Below are 19,512 nucleotides of genomic sequence, written 5' to 3' on the forward strand. Positions count from 1 at the left end.
CGGGCCATCTTTCGTACGTACAAACAAGGATTTTTGTGTGAAGCCCTGCATTGAGGCAACGTAACCCATTTCAGCGTACGGAATCACAGAGCACGTCATAGGCACAAATGGTCCGGCCTCAATCCATCAACATCCGCACCGACATTCCGCCTTCGAAAGGGAAGTGATTATATCGCAGGGAATGAAATGCTTTTCTTAGGAGTGATAACACACTGGAACAGCCCTTCACTGTCCGCCGTAGTTCCAGTAAAACAATTAACACTATTGCGCAGAGCAATGACTTGACTGGACTTAAGCGAGAAAACAACACACGACACCTGAATGCAGACTATCAACTGGTTTATTTTTGAGCAAAGAAGCATAGATATACCCTACACACATGCGCAGGAGTGCTCTGCTCTGTCTACCTATGTCCACTATTGTCAGTGGTTATGCCAATCTCTTTATTGCTAAGTGATATAGACGGCGCGCTGATACATGAGCCTTGCCATTCCATCTTGATGTTGTATGCTATCACGACTTCTGTTTTTTCTTTGGCTCCTACTTTTCAGGAGAATCACTTTCTTGTGGAAGATAGCCTTGTACTTGCATGAAGCGCAATTACTGGTTAGGTGCTCTAGTGCTTGTATCAGTCTGATACAAGCACCAGGACACCTAACCACTCATTGCGCTTCATGCAAGTGAAAGGCTATACACCCCCCCCCCCCCTCGGCTAATGGAAATAACCTACTACCGCTACTCATCCTGGGTCATCTGAGCACAAGTGCGAAGCACAGGGATACCACTTTGATCAGCCAGGTAACAGAGAATAAGGAGGCTGAGATACCCATCACGGCAACACTGCAAGAGCTGCGCATTGTTTGCAGTTTGATGGATAGCTGCACTCAATAGCCGAAGGCTTTGTGGAAGACACTCTCTCGAAAAGTTTGAGGATTGAGACTCTATGACATTGTGATGGCAGCATTGCGCACGTCATCTGGTAGACCGGAGAACTTGTGAGAAGGTGCGGAGCCGTTAGATCTGGCGGAAAACGTTTTCGCACTTAATATAGTTTGTAAACAGCTGTACAGACAAACCAATGCATTCGCCACTCGGCCAATGCATTGGTTTTTTCCAAGTTATCCCCGCAATGGGGCAGCCATTTGAGCAAATGGAAATGAATTTCCTCAGGTCATTCGTGAGAAGTACACGTAGTTAGGACGGGAAGAACCAGCGCTTAGACGGGAGGAAATTAGCACGACCGAGTAGGCGCTGAGGTCTGCTGTGCTCACTTCGTCCTGCCCGGGCGTTGTTTGCTCCCTTCATTATGATGTACAAATCATCCCAGTCGAGCACACACCTTCAGAAAATCTGGCAACCGATTTGTACTTGTATGACGGACTACCACACAAAAAGGGTACAAGCATTTGCCTGCCCTCTTTTATAACTAATCAAAAAAGAGGAGGCTGAGAAACCCATCATTTTTCATGTGGCTGAAGCGTGGGCCGATTTTCCCACTGACGTAAGACTCAAACGGCAACGTGGCAAGGAATGCAGCTTTTCATCATAAGGAGTCGCACGTGAGTTTCTTAAAGACAGAGCGCTTTCAGCTAAACACGAGAGGGTCCAGCAAATAAAAAAAACGCGCACCTCTAGAGGGCGTTGTGCAGTCTTGCGCTAGGGGGACTGCTTCGCGTGTCGACGCAGCAGAAGTGAAATGGTCAATGTGAATGCAGCGCAATATAAACCGTCGCCCCCGGCCATGTCTTGCCGATGATGCGGATGACGAGAGTGATGGAGAGCACGAGTGTTCCGCGCGCGTTGACTGCACAGTGTCGATGAGTGTTGCAGCCAATTGTACGCAAGTCACAATGGGCAAAGTTTAACGTTCAACTAGTGACATTGAGGAGCACTCTGATCCGTGTGCAATGTACGAGGACCTGTACTCCCATACCTAACTGAGAGGCCCCTAGGCCAGGGACCATGATACTGACATTTATTACACAGCTAGTAATGTTCACAGACAAAACTAGGGTCTCTGCATATATAACTGTGTAAAATATTTCAATTTCTGACTGAAATGTATGTACCTCAAAGTGGGTTTACTGTGCACTGGCGAATGATGTCAAGGCACAAATCTCCCCCACTACTACCTTCTGGTTGCCTTCAGTCAGTCGATGTACCCACGGAATCATTCTTTCGCGTTGAACTAGATCTTCATGGCCCTTTTTCCACATTCACCTTGTGAAGCAGACGAACCCTAGTGACTACTGATTATGCTACGCGTTACGCAATCAGCCGAGCTCTGCCGACCCGTTGTGCACCTGATGTCGTGGACGTCTTTTTACGTAACCTTACGTTGCTTCACCAAACCCCGCAGAAATTACTCGCTGACGGTGGCCGTGACTTTCGGTCTCAAGACATTGCAGACATGCTGCGTTAATGTTCGACTCCACGCAAACTGACAACTTCTTGCCATCCTCAGACCATCGGCCTTACGGAACCCTTGAACCGCACTCTCACAGACATGCTAGCTATGTGTGCTTCGTCTGACTAGCACGACTGGGATCTTGCCTTTCCGTGCATAACTTTTCCGTATAATTCCTCTCGTCATGAAACAGCTCTATTTTAGCCTTTCTACCTATTGTACGGGCGAGAGCAGACGTTACCTCTCAACACTTTGATTCCACGATCTGCTGTCTCCTCTAGCTAGTACGCACGTGATGTCATCGCACGCGCTTACCACGTCCGTCAGCCTACCCGAGTTTGGCTCATGGCGTCTTAAAGCAAAAAACATATCGTTACAATGCTTCTCACCGCATAGCAACTTGGGCAGAACCAAAGTAACGTTTGCCGTTGCTTGGAGATACTCCGATAATCTTTTGCATTCCACCTAATTACCTAATTAGTCCTAATAATAATTTAGCTCCCCAACTATTAAAATTAGATGAGAAGTCTCAACGAGAAAATTTTGAAACTCCCGATATAGCTTTCCTTGGTAAACACGTACTAGATAAAAGTGTCTTTCCGAGCGTGAAATAAGCCCGTGAATATAGGCAAAGTGCCTTGAGCGGACAGTCGCACGACAATTGTCGATGGCTCCCTGTGCTATCGACAAGGATCGTATAACAAGGGAGCGTGCGTTTCGTTTTCGGTTGACGTTCGCCACCATCTTCGCAAGCCCCTTAGACGGTATGGGCTGCCGAAGGAGTTGATAATAATCTTATAGGCAACAGAACCGCACCTGCAACCATGTGCAGCGCGATTTCACAAAATCGAATGGGCGTGCAGGTACCGGATGCCCTGCCTTGAAGCCATATGAGCTATATAAAATGCAGCGTTCTTTTTTTTTCTGCATTTAGTATAGAAATAGTGGCATTTCGACACTTCGTAATTTGGTGGTGATGTTGCTTCAAGCGCTGTTAGCCTGGCAGACATAGCAGGCAATAGCTCGGCCTAAGCGTGTTTTCCTGCGCCAGATATGTCAGTATACTTGGTAATGAATCCTTCGTCTCAAAGAAATATCAGAAGATTGCCTGACATTTCTACTGCCATCCTTCTCACGGATGTGTGGTGAACGGGCCAGCATGATTACGCGTGTCAGCTCTGTAGCACAATTCTTGCTTATTCTTGCTTTAATAATATAGCTTCAAATTGAGATGCATGATATGAGATCATGCTATCAGTTGACCGCGCTTCTCTTACTTCTTCTCATTTATTCTCAACTTTGCTTCCCCCTCACCCTCTTAGGACGTTGTCAGGTAAATGCGCTGCTACTTTGGTTGCACACTAAGCGCAAGGACCTAATGGGCCGTTTCTGCGGCGAGAGTCGGCTTCTGCGGCGGCGTAACCGAGCGAACGTGCACAACAGCGTAATATTAAAGAGCAAACGCGGAGCAGCAGGTGAAAGGCGCGAGTCGCAAACAGCGGAGAACAGTGAGAGCGGCCGCTGCCGGGACACCTGCGCGGGAAACTGGAGCACACCCGCCCGACCGCTAGGTGCATACTCGTATCTGGTATCAGCTGGACCGCTCGCTTCGTACTATCGTCTGCTAGCGTCAGCTTTCGCTAGCGTTTCTTTGGCTTGCTTGGTTTACTCTCGTTTAAGCTTGTTTTCGTTGTGATGATTTGTGATTGTTTAATACTCACATTGTATGGGCGACCCAAATTGTGTAGTACTTTGTGGGAGTTAAGCGGCAGCAACGATTTCCCTGGATCCTTCGATGAGTCATGCATAAAAGCCGGCGCGCTTGACCAGCAGGTGAAGTTTTCGAGGATACTCGGCTCTGCTACGTCTCGCTTAAATTCTTTGTCTCAGTGATCACGAAATAAGAACACTTATTAGCCCCGAGAACGAACTACAGGGGCGCTGCGAGCGCCGCTCCTGTGACGTTAGAGCAAGTACTCCCGCTAGTCGTCTGCTGCAGTTCGTAGGGTGTCCGGGCGCCTTCTGCAGTGTTTTAGTTTGTTCCCTCTCGTTCCCTGTGCTTATATATTTATGGCGGTAGTCTCAAATATATCTTTACGACGTCTTCGTTCCGGAAAATTTATTCAAAAACTTATTTCTTAGACGACAATACAGTTCTCAAAGGCAACGCTACAGTGCCAGCCGAAGGAGCGCAGACCAGTCCAGTGCGGGTTTTTCATGCGCGGATCGACAACCGCAAAAATATAGCATATAAGAATCCAATTATGATACCATACCAGCAGCGGTGCGACAAATATATCACAAACGCTGGCTATATATGACTTCTACAACATTTACCTTGATTTTAATCTGTTACAATAGGTTTGCTCACGACGAGTAGTTAATGTTATATTATCGAATTTTTGCACTTCTTCAAAGAAACGCTCGGCAGTAACACTGGGACTTAATTAACAGTGCAGTTTACATTATACCAGCCCCGCTTGGCTTCTTCAACTACTTCTATAAATTAGGCGGTTCTTCATGTGTTTAATGGCAGTAATTTGAAGTAAAGCTAATTGAGGCTTACAGCTGTTTGGAGAATACTAAAAGGAATGTACGAATATATACTCCTTTTACTTTGCTGCACGTTCAACTTACTTGAGCAATCTACTGGTGTTTGTTGCTTGAGGAATATACATGTGAATCTGCTTGGCGATCTGACACAGGAAGGTCGGCCCAAAATTTTTAGGGAAATACGAATTTTTGTCTGTATGGCTGCAGCTAGAAAGAAGCCGAACCGTCATTCATTAGTACTGTGGGACACATTGAAGATGTAATTCCCCGGTGAAGGGTCAAAAATCAAGTGAAATCTAAGGCTTGATGTGTCTTCCTTAAGAAGGTTTGCGAGGTTCTCTTTTATGTACTGACGAAGCGAATAGTTCTCCGGTTGTAGAGTTAAACAACGCTGGATCGAGACATGCTGAAGTAGAAGGTGCTTGAATTTTCCATTTCTAGGCAGCCTAAGCTGTGTTGCAATACTCGACTATAGTTTAGGCATTGCAATTGGCGCTGTAAAAAACTGCTTCATGGTTTCAATTCGAACTTGTACGACACTGACGGGTTTCGCGAACAATGCGTGCCTCGTCATACGTACAATCGGTTGCTAACTTTGTTCGAGGTCTGCGCCATATTGTCGATAAAGGCTACTGAAAGCCTCCTTGAAACATTTCATCGCTTGCTATTGATTGACTCTCGACCTTAACCACGAAACGTTTCTTTGAAGTGATTGCTAGAATGATATTTATGAACTATGTAAATAATTTACATACCACGCTGTCGGGTTAGTAGCCATGAACAATTCCTTTATGGGGACTTGTGTCAGAGAGCGGTGAAAGTAGTAGCAAACTTTTTCATACGAAATGCGCGCCTAACTCTTTCTTTTACGCATTAAAATAAAGTGCCTATTTTTGACTAGAACAACTCACCAGAGTAATAGGAATCATGATGAGAGCTTCGCAGGGCAATGTCTTTCTAACACGGACAACACGTCGACACCACATACCAAGATTTTTCTTCCCTGTAAAATGTCTCTCAAAGCTAAGTACTAAGGGAATGTTACGTATTTAGCGAAGCGTCGTACACAACTACGCGTATTAAATTTGCAGTCATATTTTCGCGCAAAATTATGGACAGACACGGTGCTTATATGCACTGGAAAACAAGTAGAGTCATTGAACGCTACATAGCTTGCGATATTCAAGCCGCAAACTTTCTCGACACACGCGCTTTTGAAGACGGAACAGTGGTTCAGGCATGACAGCAGAAAGAAGCCGACATACCCTACAATAACTATCGCTCGAGCCACCCATACCCCAAGCGTACACGAAGAGAACGAGGGCGCGCGGCCGCCGAGCTAGCCCGAGCGAGCGGTGTCCTGGCCGTGACGTCACTCGCGAGAGGGCCCCACTCCAAATTCTCGCCGCTAATAGAGCTGCGCTCAAATGTCGCATTACAGAGCATCGTAATCATCGGCGAATTTTTTTTTTATGAGAAATTGCGTAACAACAGCGCAGCATAGAAAATTTCGCCCCATGTTTCGCCTAAACAATGCGCACACAACGTCTTTCATGGATAGAATACCAAGAGACGAAAATGCGCATTACTCTTGTAATTGTAAAATATTACGCTCCATTTTAGAGCGCAGCTACTTCGCGCTCATTCCCACGGCGAACGTCGGCGTAGGCGGAAGCGTAATTGAGCGAATGAGCACAGCGAATGATGAAGGCGAACGCGCAGCGCAGCGAGAGATGAAAGACGCGAGGAGGGAAGCGGAGACGAGGGTATAGCGGAGGCGGCCATAGCTAAAGCGTGAGAAGAAAATTGTAGTACGGTGACGGTAACTCCGAAATGGCGCCAGAGTAGCGCGCGTCGTCTGCTTGCTGATAAAGCCACCAATACCATATATGAAGCCAAACCACTGCATGAGCGGAAGCCTGCCTGCGGCGGCTGCTTCGAGTCACTCGCACGCGTCACCCACGCGCTGATTCTCGCGATGTCCAGATTAGCGAGGCCGCTGCGCCACACTTGACTCCGTTTGCAACGTGCCAAAGGAGGCACATTGCCCACACCTGCCAATATAGCGCAAAATGAAAACACGGACACAACTGCGCTAAAATTTTGATTTAGGGAACATCGCAATCGTACGTGATCTTTTTTTTTTTGCTCAGCACAAACAATGCTCCACAATGCTCATTCCTAGACGAGTTCGTCCCTTATTTTGACATCGTTCAATCCAAACTAACTGGAGCTTGTTCCCTGCTAAAGGAAATCAACTAACCAACAGACACATACACACTCGCAGAATTATGCTAAATACACAAGCTCCTTGTTTTGTCCCCTACCTCAAGCGGCTTGCCAACTGAAAGAAACGTTTATTTTTCGCTTGGCTGAAAGCTCACCCACCGAATCTAGGTGGGTGAAAAAATTCATAAAATTCATAAATTCATAAAGCATGAAAGTCTGTCTACCACTCTTCCATCAATGCTAACAAATAACGTTAAGAAATATTGGAGAACTATCAATGCACCATCTAGTGACCACATCACCTTCCACGACTCTTCAGGTTTCCGTGTTCCACGCAAGCAGTCTGCTACCTTCTTCATTTCACTTATTTACTCTCAAGGCCGTAGAAACATTGACGGAAACCTTAAAGGAAACCTTCGTCAAAATCTTTTCAAGCAGGTATAGAAGCATTCTACCTGCCACACGTGAATATGGCTATATACGAATGCCTCCAATTATTGTTGAGACGTCTGGTGTGCGAAAACTAATTATCTCGATAATAACTCTTCTCCCGTTTATGACTCAACTAACACAAATTTCTTAAAAAGGACTCATTCTGTTAGTTCACTTATTCTTACAAAATTTTATCAGAAGTTCCTAGATGCGCCAACACTGCCAAGAGAATGGACGATTGGGAAGGTGGTTCCCCAGATAAATCAGGTAACGAAAGTTCACCATATAACTACCGCCCCATTTCGTTGACTGATGCATGTTGTGAACTACATTAACATATAATTGTTTCTATCCTTGTTAAATTGCTCGAGTATAAATCATTATTCGCTCCAGCTCACCACAGATTTCGCAAAATTTTCTCATGTGGAACACAACTCGTTTGGTTAAATCAGCAGCTACATCAAATTTGAGTCGTGCTTCTTTTGCCCCGGTGTATTTTCTTAGATTTCTCTAAACCGTTTAACAAGGTTTGCCACAGACTGCCCTGGTGCAAATTCAATAAAATAAATTTAGGTCCCAACGTTATCACGGGGACTGAGCCCTTTCTAACAAAGTGCACTGAGTTTGTTACAGTTAGTTGTATTTATTATTCTTTAAGTGATGTATATTCTAGGTTACCACACGGTTCAGCTCTGGGCTCTTTCCTTTTTCTCCTTTATATTAACGAACTTCTTGCCACACTACCTTCTAAAGTCCACTTGTTCGCTGATGACCGTTATTTTTCGCGAAATAACCAATGAATCAGACGTTACCAGTTTGCACCTCCATTCGAACGCAATATCTAACTGGTGTAACTCGTGGTTGATGGAACTAATTACTAACAAATATAAAGTGCTACATGTATCCCTGGTTTTCGCCAACGTGCTACCTACCCCTTAAACAGCATTGATTAGAAACAGTTACCTATTACGAGTAATTCGGTGTCCCTACAACTCCAAATCTGTCATGGTCAGTTCACACCGAATGCGCTATTAACACCGCTAAAGGTATGTTAGGCTACTTGCGCCGTAACTTCGATGGCTCCTCACCTAACCTCAAACGCCTTCTCTAAAACCTATCATGCGTCGTAAATTAGAATTGCTACTTCTTTATGGGTCCCCGCCAGAATAACCTGAAAACGGGCTTAGAACTCGTTCAAAATAACTAAGTTCGATTTACCTTTTGTAGTTATAATACAAATATGGAGCATTTATTCCATGAAATATAATCTTACCCTATTGGAAAATCCTATTTAAATTCAAACTGGGTTATACAGGTTTAAACTGGTTCTAACAGGGACCTGTTTAGCAACAAACAGGTATAAACAGGACCAGTTTACACATGAACAGGTTTGAACGGGGTCCCGTTTGGCATGCAAACAGGTATAAACTGGACCAGTTTACACACGAACCGGTCTGAACGGGGTCCCGTTTGGCATGCAAACAGGTATAAACTGGACCAGTTTACACACGAACCGGTCTGAACGGGGTCCCGTTTGGCATGCAAGCAGGTATAGGCATGACCAGTTCACGCAGAAATGGGTCTTAACAGGGTCCCTGTTTGCAACTAAACTGGCTTATACTGGACGCAGTGGCACCATATAGGGTCGCCTGTTTGTCACAAAAGCTGGTTTAATCTGGAGCTTTGTGGCAACCATACTGGATGGCATCATGCATACCAGTTTAATGCTTGAATAGAACTGGGGAGGAACTTTTTTATTGTTCGACATCCTGACAATTTAGCCCCTAGTGCTGAATTGGGGCCATTATCAAGCTCTACTGAAATTGCGTGACCACCTCGGAACATTCACAGACCAAACTGCGATATGCTAGCTGCGAATTTCAATCCGATTCCCGGTCCTGCCCAGTTGAAAAAGACAACAGGAATTCCTGCTGCAAACACAGAAATTTCTGTTGTACGACAGATGTTCCTAACATTTCTGTAGTTGCGACAGACATTACTGACGTTACGACAGCAATTATGACGTCGCAACAGAAACATTCGGTCGCGACGGCCAAGAGTTCTGAAGTCGCAACAGAAGCACCTTCGGTCGCGGCCCTTTATATTAACATGTCAGCTTCGCATCGGTGGTGTACACTGTACTTTTCTCTTGCGCGGTATTCAATCGTGCTTCTCTGAAGCCGGCAATACTGATAGCACCGACACCAGTATTAAAGTCGACGTGGCCAATTGTTATAATTGTGCCGTGACGACGCGGCACCAGCCCCCCCCCCCCCCCCCCCCGCAACGCCCTACCGGCCTCCTCAAAATCGGCCGCTGATCAAAATCATACCATCTGCGGGAATGGCTGCGGATCCGCTTTGTTTTATTTGGTAAGATGGGGCCCACAAGCCTGTGGACTTACATGTGCGGTTACACTGAGACATTAGTTAATTCCCAGAAATATTGCACAAGCTTATGCGAAGCGGAAAAGAAGTTTTGGATTGTTCGACAAAGTTGCGTGAAAAGCTGTCTCGCTCGGGTCTCATTAATCTGGTACAGCGCTGCCGTGAGAAGCCAGTATTCTGTCGGGATGAAGACTCACCCACGAGTGTTTATGTAGCTATATAGCATTGAACACGAATTATATGCGAGCTCAAAACTCTAAAGAGCAAGAGACAACTGTCGGAATTAGCAGTAACAACCCTCAGTGTCCCCGGTCACCGTTGTCTACTTCTGAATTTCTTATCAAATATGGATATCGTTACAGCAAAATCGATGGTCTAGCACTCCACGATGTACCTGTCGATGGTAACAACACTTTTGCTCATCTAGAGATGCGGCAGTTGACGCGGTGAAGTGAAAGCGCATCTTGGCTTTTAAAATGTAAATGTAAACAGCAACCCAGACAGCGATTTACACTCTTGACATAGCTTAAACAATTCAATAGCGACTATGTTCGGCGTGGTGCAGTGGTAAGATGCTTGTCTCGGGACCGGTAGATCCGAAGTTCGATTCCCAGCGGATGCGTTTCTTTGTCTACTTTTATTTTTTTTATTTTTTTTTGTATTAATAATTTTACATATCCTTAAATTGGTCTCTGTCAATTTTTAATCAAATATTTATCAGGAACTACAGAATTTTCGACTACAGGACGTCACACTACAGAGAACAGAACGACAGTCACGACGTCCCAAAATACGACAGACTGAAAATTTCCTGTTGTGTTTTTCAAGTGGGTGAGACGTCTATACGGCGTATACGCAGATTGCTGTCCTCTCTATTAAAAGCAACGTTGCTGAAACACGTCGTACAAGACGCTGTACGACTCGCATAACACCGATATACAACGCCGTCACCATCCATGAGATCACCGAAAGCGCGGTCGCTTTCGGTGGCGGCCTACAGATGGCACCACAGGTAGCGCCGGTAAAGTTACAGGTGATATTATTTTGCCGTCTTCAGTTTGTCGCTACATGTGAGTGCTTGCTGTGTATTGACGCCGTCCGATGTAGTTGTTTAATCGTGTGTACGCTGTGCCGAGAAAAATTGTGGTGCATCTTGTATGCATTGAGAATCACAAAACCCCTGGGACCGCGTAATGTAGCCCGCAGTATCCTTCGTGTGGTGCGCCGATGCCGAAGATATGACCCTTCGCGCTTCCTTTGTTCCGGGCTCATGAAAAGGATCTCATCCTCTGGCACTGTCGCATCGTATCGCACTGTACGGAAGAATTTGGTGAAAGTTGTGCTCTTACGTCCTGTAGTTGATCCACAATTCAACAGTGTGTGCGCCGGAAGGACCGTTGGTGCAGTCGATTCCGCGGCACCTGTGACACTAAAAGGAGCGTTTTCCGAGTACGCCGAGAAAGGTAAGTCCGGCGCTTTCGCGCATTCTTCCTGTCTATGGTTCGTGAAGTGTGCGTTGTTGTACGTATCGCAAGATCCGTACAACAACCGAATCCGGATTTGTAAAGCAGCAAGAATTATAAATGTGCTTTTCAAATGGTTGTTCTTCATGTCGCAGTGCACATTTAGCAAAAAGTTCCATGGAAATTGCCCTAAAACGTATTCATGTTACCAACAGCTCTATCTGTGGTTTATTTACTTTCACCTATGAAGCACGCTAGCGCGGGTGGTTCTTTGATCTAAATGGGCACAAAAATTCAAGGAAAGAAAGTTACTGTTTGTGTACATAATTTTTCATTGAGAAATGGTATAGGCATTTCTAGAAGTAGTACGTCGATGTGTCGGTCTTCACAGCTAACAGCTGCGCGAGATAGCACCCGATTCCTTCGTTGACGCATGGCCAGATTTTTAGCTTGTATGGAAATTCTTCTGTTTATAGAGTGTCGTCAGATGACGTGTATTAGTGTCCTGTGTGTTTTCGTGTACTTGTAAAGGGTTCCGATCTTGCAGAGAAGCCGAAATTACATAAGCAATGCTTCTTTTTAATGGATCTTTCTCTTTTCTGTATTGTCTCTCCAGAAATAGAGGTGGTCTGTTGTAATTTTGAGCGCATCGTCGTTTGGGAGCAGTGCTTTGTTGCGCCGCATAAACAAATTAGGTTTTGGAACGCTTTTCATGTCCTACGGAATTTTTTGATAGTACAATTCACATTTCACGTTATACAGCTGTACGTTTGTGTGAACCTTTTCATAGTAGATTCATGTTTGCTACAGTTCGATTTACGTGTTATTTAACCGCCTGTGATGTTACAATCAGATATTTGCACAACCAGTTGCAGCTTCATGTAACTGGTTGTATGAGACTTTTATCAAAATATGACGTGATCTTTTTATATCACAAGTTTACAGTTTCAGCAGGGATTACAATAACTTGAGCATTTATTATTGTTTAGGGATGGCAAGATTTTGTGAACCAGAGGCACCTCCACATATGCACCTGCGGCACTTCTGCAGCCTCAACAGCACGGAAAAGTACCTGATGTGCATGCTGTGACAAGGTGTGTGCAAAGCAGTTGCTGCCACTTACACGAGCTGCAGATTTTGTTAGTATCATCCATGTTTGGAAACTCTCCTGAATTTTTCGTGGGTTTACAAATGTGGGCTCATTTTACAATTTTATGAATGTCACTTTAGAAAGACAACGAAGTTGTGTTGGTTAAGATGTTTTAAAGCTGTTGAGAGATTGACGGCATGACATTGTTAAAATGCATGTAAAAAATTAATTGCAATGGTACTTGTACTGCTTTATTATTAGCAATGCAATATCTCTAACGAGAACATCAGAGGGGCACTTGCTTTTGGGAAGTTTGGTCAGATAAATTCCTGAAGCAGCGTAAAGCTCTGTAATCTAAAAAAAACAATGTTGTCAGTTACTGGTTTCAAGCTCGCTGCTGCTTTTTGTGCTGCACGACAAGTTAAATAATGGTTGATAATGTGTGTGTGACGTAATAGTTCTGCGCAAACACACGAGGTGGAGAGAAGTAATTAATAAAGGGAAAATCAGACGTCCACCCGCTCGCACCATTTGCTACAAATGAAACCCGTATGTGTTCCTCAAAAGGAAAGCCGCACAGTTGAAGAAAAATTCGTCCTGGTCCGGGACTCGAACCCGGGACTACCGCCTTTCCGAGGCAGCCACTCTACCATCTGAGATAACCAGGTGGCTAGCAGATGCCAGGGCGAAGTCGAATTAGTTGACAACACGAAGCAAAGGCAAGGGTTTGACGTAATATTTTTTTCCCCTTTATTAATTACTTCTCTACACCTTGCGCGTTTCCGCAGAACTATTACGTCAGACCCTTGCCTTTGCTTCATGTTGTCGACAAATTCGACTTCGCCCGGCCATCTGCTAGCCGCCTGGTTATTTTAGATTGTAAAGCGACTGTCCCGGAAAGGCGGTGGTCCCGGGTTTGACTCCCAGACCTGGACGATTTCTTTTTTTCATATGTGAGGCTTTCCTTTCGAGGAATCCGTACGGGTTTCTTTTGTAGCAATTGCTACGAGCGGGTAGATGTGTGATTTTCCCTTTATTAATAATGTGTGTGTGTATGCAACAATGGGGGTGCTGAGAGCAAGCTTTAAAATAATGTGTGCTATGTCCCCAACAAAGAATTTAGTGTCTGCAGCATTTTTACAAAATATTATGTTCACAGGTTGGCAGGTATGACATAATGTACAACAATAATGTACAACACTTTTGCTGTAGATACATTTTCATAACGTCCATTTTCTGTCTACTTGAATCGTATATTTAGAATTTGGCCCACCTCCAGTTTGATCAAGTTACATAGGTAGCTCCCTCTGAGTTAAATATAATTAGGGGCTATTGTAGATATGCATGATATACCTACTCACTGTATTGTGACAGATATTTTTAGGGACTGTGTTGTGAGGCATGCATATCCTTTTACCTGTATGTCTTGCTGCAGGTTGCCCGACAAAAGCATAAATGCTTCGCCCACCTTTATTATTATGCTTTCATGTAGAGTTCTAACATCTGTGCCCACATAGACTCCATGTTCTTAATTACATTTTTCTAAGTATTCACTGTTGTGCATTACATGTTTTTCTTCGTTTTATTTTGGAGGGGGGTATTCATTTCTATAATAGTACAGAGAATAGAACTTCAAAACAAAAAGCCACGAAAGGTGGCTTAAAAGTGTATGAAGCTTGGAATTCTACATTCCTGCCCCTAAAGCGCTACCAGTAGTAAAACATTCCTAATTGTCTTTTTTATAAGCTAGCTGCCAGATACGTAGTCCCATTATGAGAGTATGTTATTTTTTCTTCTTTGGTCTGACTTGTTTTGTTGAATGTTCTCCTTGTTAGTTCAGAATTTGTAAGCCTCCAGGTTTCTACGGGGCAGAAACCTGGAGGCTTACGAAAAGGGTTCTACTCAAATTGAGGACGACGCAACGAGCTATGGAGAGAAGAATGATAGGTGTAACATTAAGGGATAAGAAAAGAGCAGATTGGGTGAGGGAACAAACGCGAGTTAATGACATCTTAGTTGAAATCAAGAAAAAGAAATGGGGATGGGCAGGACATGTAATGAGGAGGGAAGATAACCGATGGTCATTAAGGGTTACGGACTGGATTCCAAGGGAAGGGAAGCGTAGCAGGGGGCGGCAGAAAGTTAGGTGGGCGGATGAGCTTAAAAAGTTTGCAGGGACTGCATGGTGACAATTAGTACATGACCGGTCTTGTTGGAGTAGTATGGTAGAGGCCTTTGCCCTGCAGTGGGCGTAACCAGGCTGATGATGATGTTTTCTTGCCACCTCATGCAATACTCCAACTGGAGCCTATGAGCTATGTGTATAATAAATAAGTAAATTCCTAAAGCATGCAACAAACCATGCAGCATAGCATTTAAATGCTGCCAGTTTATAATGCTTCTCGAGTGCAGCGCATCATGGAGCTTAAGGCTGATCTCTTCAGATGTAAAAAAAATTGCAGGTTATGAAAATGTGGTCCTACAAACTGCTGGTTACGCATGTCAGTCAGCCTGCTGCAGTGGTCACAAGTGAGAATGTAACCAAAAAGCTGGGCGTGCTCGGCCATTTTGCATACGGCACAGGATAAAGCTTCATCTCTGCTGTTGCTTCTCTAATAATAATGACCTCCGAGTATACATGCCGAGTTATGCTTCTGGGGACACTTATTAGTTAACCTTATCAGGTAATACCATTAGACTTATGGGTGCTATAATGTTGCAGTGCCTGCAGGATGGCCAGCATTACAATACACATTAAAATTATTGTACAAGTCATGCAATGGTGTCGGGATTGGCCCACCAAGTGACAACCTTTAATTACACTATACCTGGGATCAGCCCAGCTCACTCAGTCAGTGAGACATCCATGCATAAGGGGAGGAGTATGGCAAATAGAGGGCGTTCGATTAATCTTTCTCACATAGATAGCTCATACATATAATCTTTCTTAAATTGGATGCTTTGTTGCTCAAAGTGAAGTTACTTATGGGCATAATGTCAGCATTTCGATCCTATTTATGCTTAACGAAAGTTGCTTTGTTTAGTGTCACTTTTTATATTGTTTCGCTTGTGATTCTAAGCTCACTTGTTTTATAGCTGCTATAGGTATGGCTGGACCTGGAGAAGAAGTGTAAGCAGACCATGCTATGTTGCTGATCTGCGCTGATCTCCACATCCAAGTTGGTCCCGCGACAGTTGGGCACCATTGTGCCTTGCTTCCTTGACAAGGTGATATAATATGGTGAGCTTGTACTTCAATATCGGTATTGAAAATTATGTTAAGGAAAAAAGACAAGGATTGGTCTTTATGATAGATACACTCATGTTCTTTCTTCAAGGTGTTCTTTTGGTACTGTTCTGCATGGACATATTTTTAGAGAATTATAACTCCTTTATTGCAAAGTGCCATGGCGCTAGCTTATGCGTTAAACTAGCACTCTTTCACCAAAAAAAGCCTTATTTAGCACACAATTCACAAGGAAAGAAAGGAGGCAACCTGACAGACTGCTACTAACAGTTCAGTATTATTGCTCGCACAGTGATATTGTGCAAAAGGTGAAAGGGGGAGAATAGGTCTGAATACATGCTGTTCGCACGGAAACGAAAAGGACGCATCACATGGTGAGCGTGACACTTGTTTTACAATGATAAGAAGCAGTCTCACTGTCTAGTAATTCTCTGCATGGGGAGCTAGTGCTAGGTTCCTCGTCATACATATAAGAAAAGCATCAGATATCTCTCCAGCGCTTTTGTCTTTATATTTTGTCACGATCAAGCAGCTTTCAAACATAGGTGCATGTGCGCCGAGAGCAGTGCACTACCACTGCTAACTGACCCGCGCATCAAGTTTGCTTCGTCACGCTGCCAGTCATTTATACATTGGTCGGTTTATCCGATGTAGCCTCTGCTGTACGAAATGGTATGTGATAGACACTGCACCTGTGTACTGTACAAGCTTTGTTACATGATTTTTTTCAGAGATAGTGATGCAGGCCTTTTCATTATTTACATGCCTACACAACAAACCAAGCATTATCTGTGCTTAGAAAGAATTGTAGGAAAATCCAGCATGAGGCAACTGTTCTCGGCACGAAACAAACTTGATTCGTTGGTTTTCGTTCATTGGTGCGATCACACTAAGGCAGACAAGCTTGTAGGCTGTGCTTCTGCAATTTGTACAGCACACTGACAGCACTGATGTGGGCCTCATCTGTGGGCTGACTGATGGCACCTTCTACGGCGCAGACCACTTGTGTTGGGCGAGGCACCAATGTTGACGTTTGTTCCCTTGTGCAAAACAGCAGTCCTAGGTTTCGAGTAGTTGTAGGAAGACAAGGTAAACATAACTTCGATGGCTTGAGTGGGCTCATTTCTCTTGGGGCATCTAGCTTTTTTTCTTGCAACTGTGCAGAGGTGCTTCCCTAGAGTCGGCGTGAAAATGGCATGGAGTTGTGCATTCGGGAACTCCTGAACAATGATCTGCTGTAGTTAGGGCTTTGCGAAAATGCACTGTCTACCAATTGGTAGAAGGTGCATTATTCAGCCACTGATTTCCTGTTGGCATGCTTGCACTCATGCTGTCAGTAATTTCCTGGCTTGCCGAATTATCTTGAGGCCCCACGCTGATGATGCTACCGATGTCTTCATGTGCAGACTTTTCAGGATGAGGTTTTTTGCTTTGCAAATCTTGTTGAAAGGTAGGTGGTGCTTACAGGTAGCTATTCTAGATATTAGTGAAATGAATTGGCCCATCTTGCTTCGTCAAACATCGTCACGCCGACATCAGTTGCACAAACAAAAAACCTGGCCTACTCGCAGCGTCGTGCACGAAGAAACAAACAAATCAGCTGCTGGATTGTCTTAACATGGCATACTAAGCTGAGACCGGAACTGCTGTAGCTACAAACCAGGCAGAAACGATGATGATGAGCAGGGATTTGCAGTAGCACCACTTCGTGGGGCAGCAAGGTGGCTCCGTTCAAAACAAAAATGGCGTTCAGCAAGTAGAACCATGCAACGGTCAGAGTCGGTGCATGGTGCTCTCGATCAAGTTGGCTCAAGGAGTGTCCGAAAAATCAGACAAGAGGTTGCAAGGCGTCCGAACTTTCGGAAGTTGTTATACATTATGGTCCATGGGGAGAATGGTGGTGCCGTGAAGCAGACCGAGTAATCATGTTCGAATTTTCGGAGTCCGGAAAATCAGTTGGTGACTGTACCTATACCTATGTGTCTATGTATACCTAGGTGCAACAGTGTTTGCTATGATCTGTGCAAGAATTGCTGTTGCCCGTAGATGCCCAACATGTCAGGTGTCAAATTGTAAAATACCTTGCAAAAGTGATCTACGGAAAAATAACGCTTCTGCTATATTTCGCTTTTACAAGAAATTTTGCGGCTGCTGGCACCTACCTTAAAAGGCTTTATATGGTCTTCGCATGGCCAGGGCCTTCTACTTTTGTGAGTTTGCTTATCTCGAAATATACTCCGGTTTTTATAACTTCAAGTTGGCGGGATCCCTAGTCTCCTTTAACATGTACCCAATAGACCTAACATAGGGGTTTTGGCATTTCTCTGCCATCTAAATGCAGCCATTGTGGCCGGGATTCAATCCCATGCCCTCTGCCTGAGCAGCGCAATGTCAAAGCCAGTACACTACGGTATTTTGCTGGCAGAAGGGTTTAGTTTCTGAATAATTTATTATCTCAACCTGTCGGTGTTGTTCTTAAAGGTATTTCTTGTTTGTATTCTGTTGCTTCAATACTAGTAATTATTGTAAATCAAACGATGTGTCCATCTTTTTCCTATAACACTTGCTTCAATCGCCTGCTAATTATGACAGCTTATTCTCCCACAGTAATCCATGTTCCCTTGAAACATAGGCATTGCATGAAACCACATATTTTTCAATAAGATTTATTCATTATCTCCTATGACCGGAATGCTGAACCTTTCTTATCTGTGGGAACATAGGCAAATTTGCCTATGTGCCAACCTGTTGCATGAGTCAAGATAAATTATTGGCTTTACTTTTTCAGGTGCCCTGCTCGCTCTCACCCAAGCAACCCACTCCAGCGGTCTTCTCTCGGCAGACTGGATGCATCGAAATACCGTTAGAAGGTCCAATAAACAGTGCTTGGGACATTTATGACATGCTTTTACTTAAGCCGGAGGACTTCAGGCTTAATGAAAGCTCAAGTGGGTGTACAGAAATACCTACGTAAAATATACTTGTCTTTTTCACTTACAAGTACATTCCAATACTTTGCCTGACATTTTTCACCCCAAAATTACGCTTTACTGTGGATTTGTCAACAAACCATTACAGCAAAAAGGACGAGTACAAGTGATCGAACATATACTAAACTTGCAAGAATTACATTTGCATACTTGTAGTAAATAGGAAAATGAGGTACAGTCTTCTTCAGGGTGCATTTTCTTGTAGGTCATACATAGAGAACGTACTCGTGGGTCATACAAAACTTGTTCATGATGTATCACATCAGTGTTGGTAGTGCTAATCAATTTATGCCGAAAATTGTGTTCATCTTCGTATCAAGCAATGTACCAGGCAAACCTACATGTGAAAGTGGCATTCTTGTTGCAAACATAATGCAGATCTACTTCTCTTCAATGCTGATCGCAAATACACAAGTGTACAAAATAGGTTTAAAGAGTAAATTATATTAAGCAACATCAATCCATTCTGAAAGGACCTGGTATGAATGTAGTAAAATATAGGTCTGAACAGGGGCAAACAGGTCTGGGTTAGATAGGACGGGATTAAACAGGTCAGGATTGAACAGGATTTAAACGGGTCAGGATTAAACAGGATTTAAACGGGTCAGGTTTAAACAGGATTTAAACGGGTCAGGTTTAAACAGGAATAAACAGGATTTAAACAGGTCAGGACTGAACAGGATCAAACGGGGTCCCGTTCCATAACCCTATTTG

The 19,512-nt window shown here is 44.1% G+C and overlaps 1 protein-coding gene and 1 long non-coding RNA gene across 5 annotated transcripts in view; one reads left to right on the plus strand and one right to left on the minus strand.

The window, feature by feature from the left end:
* LOC142578068 (uncharacterized) overlaps positions 1-19,512 on the minus strand; it is an 85,812-nt gene that overhangs the window by 55,749 nt on the left and 10,551 nt on the right. The window lies entirely within an intron of this gene.
* LOC142579943 (uncharacterized) lies at positions 11,047-18,706 on the plus strand. Its single transcript, XR_012827509.1, has 4 exons — positions 11,047-11,471; positions 12,461-12,565; positions 15,658-15,802; positions 18,597-18,706. It is a non-coding gene; the product is annotated as an uncharacterized LOC142579943 (long non-coding RNA).

Source organism: Dermacentor variabilis, chromosome 4, assembly GCF_050947875.1.
Source record: "Dermacentor variabilis isolate Ectoservices chromosome 4, ASM5094787v1, whole genome shotgun sequence".
Classification (NCBI taxonomy): Eukaryota; Metazoa; Arthropoda; class Arachnida; order Ixodida; family Ixodidae; genus Dermacentor; species Dermacentor variabilis.